The sequence below is a fragment of the Cibotium barometz genome, chromosome 57 (assembly GCF_041138505.1).
Source record: "Cibotium barometz isolate CiBa-2024 chromosome 57, ASM4113850v1, whole genome shotgun sequence".
Lineage (NCBI taxonomy): Eukaryota > Viridiplantae > Streptophyta > Polypodiopsida > Cyatheales > Cibotiaceae > Cibotium > Cibotium barometz.
In genome coordinates, this window is record NC_141102.1 from 26,264,136 (window position 1) to 26,273,045 (window position 8,910).

Below are 8,910 nucleotides of genomic sequence, written 5' to 3' on the forward strand. Positions count from 1 at the left end.
CAAAAAGTTTGTTTGACACTTTGATTTTGCTGAACTCAAGAAGTGCAAGTTGGACCTATCCAAACTAATTGCTTTTGGATCTGATGGATGCTCCACTATGACAGGTAAGGAAAATGGACTTTCAACTCTTCTAAAGAAAAATGTCAATCCTTTTCTTACATCAATACATTGTGTAGCACATAGAACTGCACTTGCTGTCTCTAATGTAGCTAAGAGTAATGACACTTGCTGTCTCTAATGTAGCTAAGAGTAATGACACTTGTAAAAGGATAGATAAACTTGTCAATAGTTTAGCTACTTTTTACAATGCGAGCTCTAAGCGCAAAGAAGCAGCGCAAAGAAGCACTACGTGATTTGCAAGAGGATTTGGCTTGTCCCATTTTGAAGTTACAACATACTTATGATATTCGATGGTTAAGTCGATATAATGCTTTGAAATCTGTTTGTAGATCATTTGATGCTATCTTGGCTGAGGTAAGAGAGAAAAACTCTCATCTCTATAATGACATTGCGGAGTTTGAGTTTATTTATTGCTTATTTTTCTTGGCGGATATACTCAAAGGTTTGGCTTCCTTAAGTAAAATGTTTCAAAAACATCATGTTGATGTAACCACAATCAATGGTCTAGTTGACAACGAGATTGATCGCATCAAACAATATTACATGGAAGAACCACAACCCGACTGCTGCAATGCTTTTACACATGGAGTAGGAGGCTTTGAAATTTTGCCAGAATATGGATCCGAAAAAGGTCACCTCTTTTCTCTTCGTGAATCACTTCATGGTAATGTTTTCTTTGATGAGTCAATAAAACGCGATATTTTTGGTGAAGATTTAAAGAGAGCTTTAGAATTTCAAACCTCTTTTTCTTCTTCTATCATTGCCAACTTGCAAACAAGGTTTGAAGATAATTCCATACTTAGCAACATGAAGATCCTTGTTCCTGCACAACATCCACTCTTGGAGCAACCGTTGAAAGCATATGGCATCGAAGAAGTTAGGAAGTTAGTGTCATTTTATGGTAAGGATCATGTACTAGGTATGTTTGAATTAAAAGCATTGGTTGATGGTGATGAGTTAAAAAAAGAGTTTAGAACTTTCAAAAATCAAGCTCCAAAAGACTTTGTCCGATATAGCCTAGTAGAATCGCTTCTTCAATAGCCTGCAATGCTTCATGGAGAGCGATATATCCCAATTTACTAACGCTTTGTCAAGTTGCATTAGTTCAATGTTGTAGCATTGCAGTGTGCGAAAGAGGCTTTAGTGCGAGAACCATGATCAAGTCTCGCCTTCGAAATAGGCTTGAGACTAAAAGTCTTGATGCTCTTATGAAGATTGCTATTGAAGGGCTAGAAAAATTGTGTGAGGAAGAGCTTCTAGAATGCATTGAGATTTGGAGTGCAAAGGCTCATCGACATCTTTTTAGTTCAGAAGGTATTTGTTCACTTATTGTTTAATAGTGATTTCTTTTATTGTTTTTTGAAACAATTATTATCCATGACTAACACTTTTATGAAGAGGGAAAAAGAGGAGTAGATAGACTACTCCTCTTTTTCCCAAGGGAGCATGGTGTAGCCATGTAAAATGGCGAAGGGGTTCAAATCCCCTACTCTCTCTTAGGTTGGAGATGGCAAAATTTTTTTGTTTACGAGACATGCTTTTGGAGGTAATTACCTTGCATGCTACTTTTTAACTTTACTCATTTGATATGAAATTATCATGACTAGAATATCTATTTGCTTGATTATTATTTACAAATATTTCATGCAATTATAGAAGCATTCGATGTTCAAGATTTTAGAGGATTGGGTGGATGCTTTAAACTTATGTTGATTCCAAATGTGACTCAAGTTAAAAGGTATGATTCTTGAAACATTTACACCACTTAAAGTTATTTTTTTAAAGTTTCATGTTTTGGGTTTGTTATTGCTTTCAAGAGAATCATTTTCTATCTACTAGTCTCCAATTAGTTTGGTTAGCAAATCTTGCTACTTGTTTTCTAGCAAAGTATAAATTTGTAGTATGTAAAACTTGTTCAAAATTACCCAAGAAGGTCTTTGGCCGGCTTGTTGGCCGGCTCGTGTAGATATGAAGAGGATATGAATTGCTCATTTTTTTCCAAACCGGTTCACTCATTAGAGAGGAGGATTTCAACATAGCTCAATTTATAAAATTTCCCTAACACTGCTCGGAAGGTGCCGTAGGCCATCACGCAGCATTTTCAAGCTCCCCTGTGAGTCGCACCCTACCCTTAGGCCCACGGCCCCACCTTCTCAGAAGAGTCCTAAAGTCCAGCACACAACTTTATAGCCGTCGGTATAAGCGACGCCGTAGCAATGGAGCATCCTAGAAGAGCCGCTTCCTTCTCAGTCGTTGTCCGGTGTACCCTATTCACACTGTACACACACTGTACACAGCGGACACCCTATACTACGCTGTAGCAATGCAGCTTCCTAGAAAAGCCCCTACCTTTCTCAGTCGTTGTCCGGTGTACCCTATTCACACTGTACATGCGGAAAACCTCTTCGCCCCTTCGTACCAAAGCGACGTACGTCAGATTGTGCTCAACTTTCTACCTAGATATTGTCAGATGGCACACACTAATCCCCCCATGTGTGCATTGAAATTTTTGCACTATGAGGAGTTTGTTGTTGACCTTAATGTGAGTCTCTCTCTATCACATCTCTCTCTCTCTCTCTCTCTCTCTCTCTCTCGACCCACACATCCCTAAAAACATTGTACTCTAGACTACTTAATAGACAAAAATATTTTTGACTTATCATTAAAGATATAAGAATTTGATGCTTGAGCTTGGTAACAAAATTTTATAACTCAATGCCTTCCACTTTGTCTTTGCACGTGTGCTCAATAGAAGCAACTGTCCCTTACATTCCTTACCCTTTGATATAAATAACGTGCTTAACATGTCCATGTGCCCATGAATGGGGGTTGAGAGCATAGGCCACTAGAATTGAAGAATATAAAAAAGAGACTATTATCACTATATTTACACACATACAACAACAGATAGTAATATTAATAACAAGTGCTACCGCATGAAACAAATAAATTATAATTTCCTTTTCTAAATGCTGAAGGATTCTCCACCCAACATTCTACCAGGCAAAATCCCTCACTCAATGCCTTCCACTTTGTCTTTGCACGTGTGCTCAATAGAAGCAACTGTCCCTTACATCCCTTACCCTTTGATATAAATAACGTCCATAACATGTCCATGTGCCCATGAATGGGGGTTGAGAGCATGGGCCACTAGAATTGAAGAATATAAAGAGACTATTATCACTATATTTACACACATACAACAGATAGTAATATTAATAACAAGTGCTACTGCATGAAACAAATAAATTATAATTTTCTTTTCTAAATGTTGAAGGATTCTCCACCCAACATTCCACCAGGAAAAATCCCTCACTCACACGGTTGCAACAAAAAAGATGTGCGGGCTTACTAGGGCATAGCCACATGATGTAGCCATGCTATTAGTAAGAGAATGTTGTGAAAGAGTGGCAGTTGCGCTGCGTGAATATTGCAAGAGTGTCGCATTACAACACGTGGCTATATACACGGATACAACTGCGTGTATCACTACAAGAGAACAAGAGCATAACCAAATACACAACCGTTGTGCGCCAATAAATGAAATTCAAGATTTTAAATTTCTCAGACACTGCTATAAGCGCAACTATGCACGCGGCTATGCATAAATTCTTAATGCATAATGCTTAATGTATAAAACCTTATACACTTAGCTTTATGCATATGTCTTTATGCACAAGCTTAATGCATAAAGCCTTATGCATTTAGCTTGTGCATATGGCTTTATGCATACGGCCTTATGCATAAAACCTTATGTCTTATGCTTTAAATCTTTTATGCATGTCTTTATGCATAAAGCCTTATGCGTAAAGCTTTATGCATAAAAACACAATGCATAAATCCCATATTCATAAAAAGCGTTAAACCCTAAAACCTTATGCATATGGCTTTATGCATGAAGCTTTATACATAAATCTTGTGCATAAAGCTTCATGCATAGAACCTTGTGCATAAAGCTTTATGCACAAAAATATGATTTGCTTAAATCCATAATGCATAAATCTTTATGCATACGGATTTATGACCAAGCTGTATGCAAAAAACCTTATCCATAAAGCTCATGCACAAGCTTATGCATAAAGCTTATCCATAAGCTCATGCACAAGTTTATGCATATGCATAAATCTCTATGCAAAAAAATATAATGCATAAGCATAAGCATAAAAAACCATAATGCATGAGCCTTATGCTTTATGCATAATGAAAACAAATTCTCGCAAGCATCTGAGGGTGAACCATAAACAAGTAAAGAAAGGGATTATGAAAGACAAGTACCCTTACCTTGAGAAGAAAAGTATTTGAGTTTGCGTTGCGAAGTTGAGCCTATGTTGCAAAATCAATCTACAACTTTAAGGAAATATATATGTTAGCAAAGCACATATGCATTGCACTCTTATGCCTAAACTTTATTCACAAGCTTAATGCAAAAACTTTACGCATAAGCATAGTCCATGTGCATAAAGCTTTATGCATATAGTTAAGCCTTATGGAACTAGTACCTCAATACTTAAGCGTTATGGAACTAGTACCTCAATATGGAAGATATCACACAAAACCTTCTATGCTATTGCTCGGGAGTCATGTGGGCGATAAATGCCCGATACTCCTCGTCAACAATGAGAGGGACAACCATATGATCTGGACAAAACCACACGTGATTAGTAGGCATGCTTGTGGCTTAGACATGTGATTAGGCTCTATGCATGCATGTATGCCTATGGGCATAGATTCTAAGATTAGACGAGAAGATATCCATGGCTCTATGTATGCATAGAGCCATGGGCATCCATGCCTCCATTCTTAGGCTCTATGTATGCATAGAGTAATCATCCATGCATATGACTCTATCCACGCATAGAGCCATGGGCATCCATGCCTCCATTCTTATGCTGTAGAGTCATGGACATGCATGCATCTTAGGCTCTATGCATGCATAGATCCATGGGCATGCATGAATGCCCATGACCATAATAATGACTCCATGCATAGAGCCATGGGCATCCATGGCTCCATTATTAGGCTCTATGCATGCATAGAGCCATAATAATGACTCCATGGCCATAATAATGACTCCATGCATAGAGCCATGGGCATCCATGCCTCCATTATTAGGCTCTATGCATGCATAGAGCCATGGACATGCATGCATCTTAGGCTCTATGCATGCATAGATCCATGGGCATGCACGCATCCCCATGGTCATGGTCATAACTCCATGCATAGGGCCATGCCTGTATGTTTAGTCCATGGGCATCTATGGAAAAATAAGAGCAAGAGAGAGGGTTTGGGGGATACATTGGAGAAGAGTGGAGAGAAAGAGGAAGAAAAAACCTATAAAACCATACACATAAAAGCTTAGCAAAACCAAATCCTAGATAACTATAGTCGAGAGAGAGATAGAGAAGAGTGAGATGCCAAGGAAAGTAAAAAAAGAGGGCGAGACTCTTACCTTTGTAGAGTGGAAAGAGAGGAAGTGGGAGAAAGCAAAAACCTGCAAAACCATACACAGAAAAAGATAAGCAAAACTAAAGCCTCCTTTATTAGAGTGGAGAGAGGGGTAAAGAGTGAGATGGAGTAAATAGAGTGAGAGAGTTTTACCTTTGGGAAGTGGAAAAACAGAAAAAAACACCAAACCTACAAAAACAAAGAAAACAAGGACATTTTCCCAAAAACATTAGTACCTGCAAAGAGAAATGAAGGTAGAGAAGGTTGGAGAGAGAGAGAGAAGGCAAGGGAAAGACAAAGAGAAAGGGAGGGGAGAGAGAGAGAGGGGGGGGGAGAAGGAGGAGGAAGGGTGACTTACCCACAAAACAATCTAAAACTCACTATACCACACGTTATACCATCGCTTCCACGTTTTTTAAAATTTTCCAGAGTCAATATATGGGTGGGTATCAAAGTCAGCATTAGCTTTCGGGTAATGTCTGTAAGAAGAGTCAATATTGGCATCAATATTAGAGTCGGTATTATTGACCCTAATACTGACTCAGATATTATCGACCCTAATACTGAGTCGGTATTATCGACCCTAATACTGAATCGGTATTATCGACCCTAATACTGACTCAGATACCGATGTAAATATCGACTCCATAAATTGACCCTAATACAGATGCCGAAACTTTCACATAATTTAGCCAACTTGGTACAAGTCATGGTACATATTGACATGACATTTCAAGTGAAAATGCACACTTTTCACATCAAATCTCTATCTCTCTATCTCTCTACCTTTGGCCCTTTCACACTCACTCTTCAAATTCATCATGCCCACATCCTCATCATAGCAAAGATCGTCAGGTTGGGTGTGATTCCTATCTTTCTCAAAGAATCCTTTGCCCTTGTAATGAATGAAAGTGGACCGTGAGAAGGGAGCGAAGAATGACACTATGACATGCTTGAGATCATGGATGATTTGATCCAGTGCTCATAGATCAAATAGTGGAGCGACATAACTCATGTGTGAGTTTTTCATAAATATGTGTGTTTTTGTGTGTGTTTATGCACGCGCATGTGTGTATATATGCGTGTGTGTTTACGTGTGTATGTACGTTTGTGTGTTTATGTGTGTATGTATGTGTTTGTGTGTTTAAGCATGTGTGTTTGTGTTTATGCGTGTGTGTATGTTCATGTTATACTGTGCATGTGTGTGTGATTAAGACTCAATTTTACTTTCATCATAGGACTCTGGTAATGATATGAAGTACATCTTATGGCCTACAACTGGAAGGCGCACTAGAGAAACACCATCTACAAATATACCCCATCCTAATGAATATGTTGACATATTAGATCAACAAGATAACAAGAGAAGTGACGCAGATGCCAACATAGAAGAAGAACCACCACATGCACATAATGGGCTAGAAATGGACAAAGTGATCGATGCTCTATTTGAAGACCATGGTGGATAACCTAACCCAATTGAAGAAGCATTCAAAGAAAAGGCCGACACTCCATTGTATGATGGATCCCGAATATCAAAGCTTAAAACCTACCTTGGATTATTTAATCTACAATCCATTTATGGGTGGAGTGATAAAAGTGTTATTGAATTATTTAGGTATGTATTTCGTACTCCTATCTAATTAATTTGAAACAATGGTGTGTTCTAACCATGATGTTCAATGTCTTTGTAGGCTATTAAAGGAGACTATTTTACTAGAGAGAAATAAGATGCCATCTTCAAAAGACTAGGGCAAAAAAATATTATGGAGATCAGGAATGGACTATAATTGCATCCATTCATGTCCCAATGATTGCATCTTGTTTCGAAATGAATATGCAGAACTAGACAAGTGTCCCAAGTGTGGTTTAGATAGGTACTAACAAGATCTACATGGAGTCACTACCCCAATGAAAACACCACTTTCCAATAATCCCTCACATTCAATACATATTCAAGTGCAAGTCTATTTTTGAGCTAATGACATGGCATTCAAATAACCATTCCACAAATGGTGTATTACGCATCCTCGGTGATTATACTGCTTGGAATCATATAGAGGATCGATGGCGGGAATTTAAGAGAGAACCACGTAATTTGCATTTGGGTCTTGCTATGGATGGAGTGAATCCATTTGGGTTGCGCTCTACATCTTAGAGTACATGGCCAATAGTTTTGGTAAATTATAATATTCCTTCTTGGCTATCAATAAAAAAAGGACATCTTCTATTGGCCTTGTTGGTCCCTTGGCAAGTACATGGCTAAGAATATGGATGTTTTATTATGACCATTTGTGGATGAGCTTGAAGTTTTATGGGATGGAATCCCCATTTATGACATGAGAAAGCTTCGAAATACACGTCAAACACACATCAAGGGAATTTTAATGTGGACAATGCATGACTTTCCTGGCTATGGAGAGTGCTTAGGTAATGTATGTTTTCTTAATAGAAAGATATGTTTTCTTAATAGAAAGATATGTTTTCTTAATACAAATGTATGTTCTAATGAAATTTTCTCAATGATTCTCTTAGGGTTTGTGAGACTATGGATATCATCCTATTATTACGGACCAATGTTGAACGCAAGGAGGTCAAAAGACTTAAAGAAGATGATATATCAAGGACATAAAATCTATCTCCCTCAACTAGATCATGACTTAAGAGAAGGATCACTTGGACGATCACGAAGGCCAATGAAAGCAAATGATTGGAAAGCACTATGGCTAGAGGGTAGGGGTAAATATTTACCATTTGATGAAAAGGCTTTCTATTCTTCATGACCTCCCATATTGGGATGATTTATTGATTAATCACCTCTTAGATCCCATGCACATCTTCAAAAATGTAGGGAGTCTAATATGGGATCATCTCATTGGGGCGACGGATAGTAGATTTGCATGTGAAGACCTTAGGGAAGCCAACATCAATATGGAAAGATATTGGGCAAGAGTACATGGATATGGGAGGATTGAATTACCTAAGGTCCCTTGGATCCTTACCAAAAAGGAACATAAAAGGGTGAAGGGGGTTATTTCATCATTTGGTACTCCTGCGTAGGACACATGCATTGTCTTCATAGTGAATTTACAAAGAACGACAAGTTTAGTGGTCTAAAATCACATGATTGGCACAAATTTCTCTAGGTAAATCTAATTCTTTGATGATATTCTACATATTTGATTATGATAAATTTCTTATGTGAGCTTGTGAAAAAATTATTACATAACAATTTGTTGCTTGTATAAGTTTGTTTTACCAGTGGAAATTCGTGATTGCTCAACTCGTGACCTCCGTTTAACCATATATAAGTTGTCGTCCCTTGTTTGATGGATTTCACAGAAG

General features: G+C 38.0%; 1 pseudogene; it reads left to right on the forward strand.

Moving 5' to 3' along the window:
• The first annotated feature begins 306 nt into the window (after positions 1-306).
• Positions 307-8,625, forward strand: LOC147606602 (uncharacterized; annotated as a pseudogene).
• The last annotated feature ends 285 nt before the right edge of the window (positions 8,626-8,910 follow it).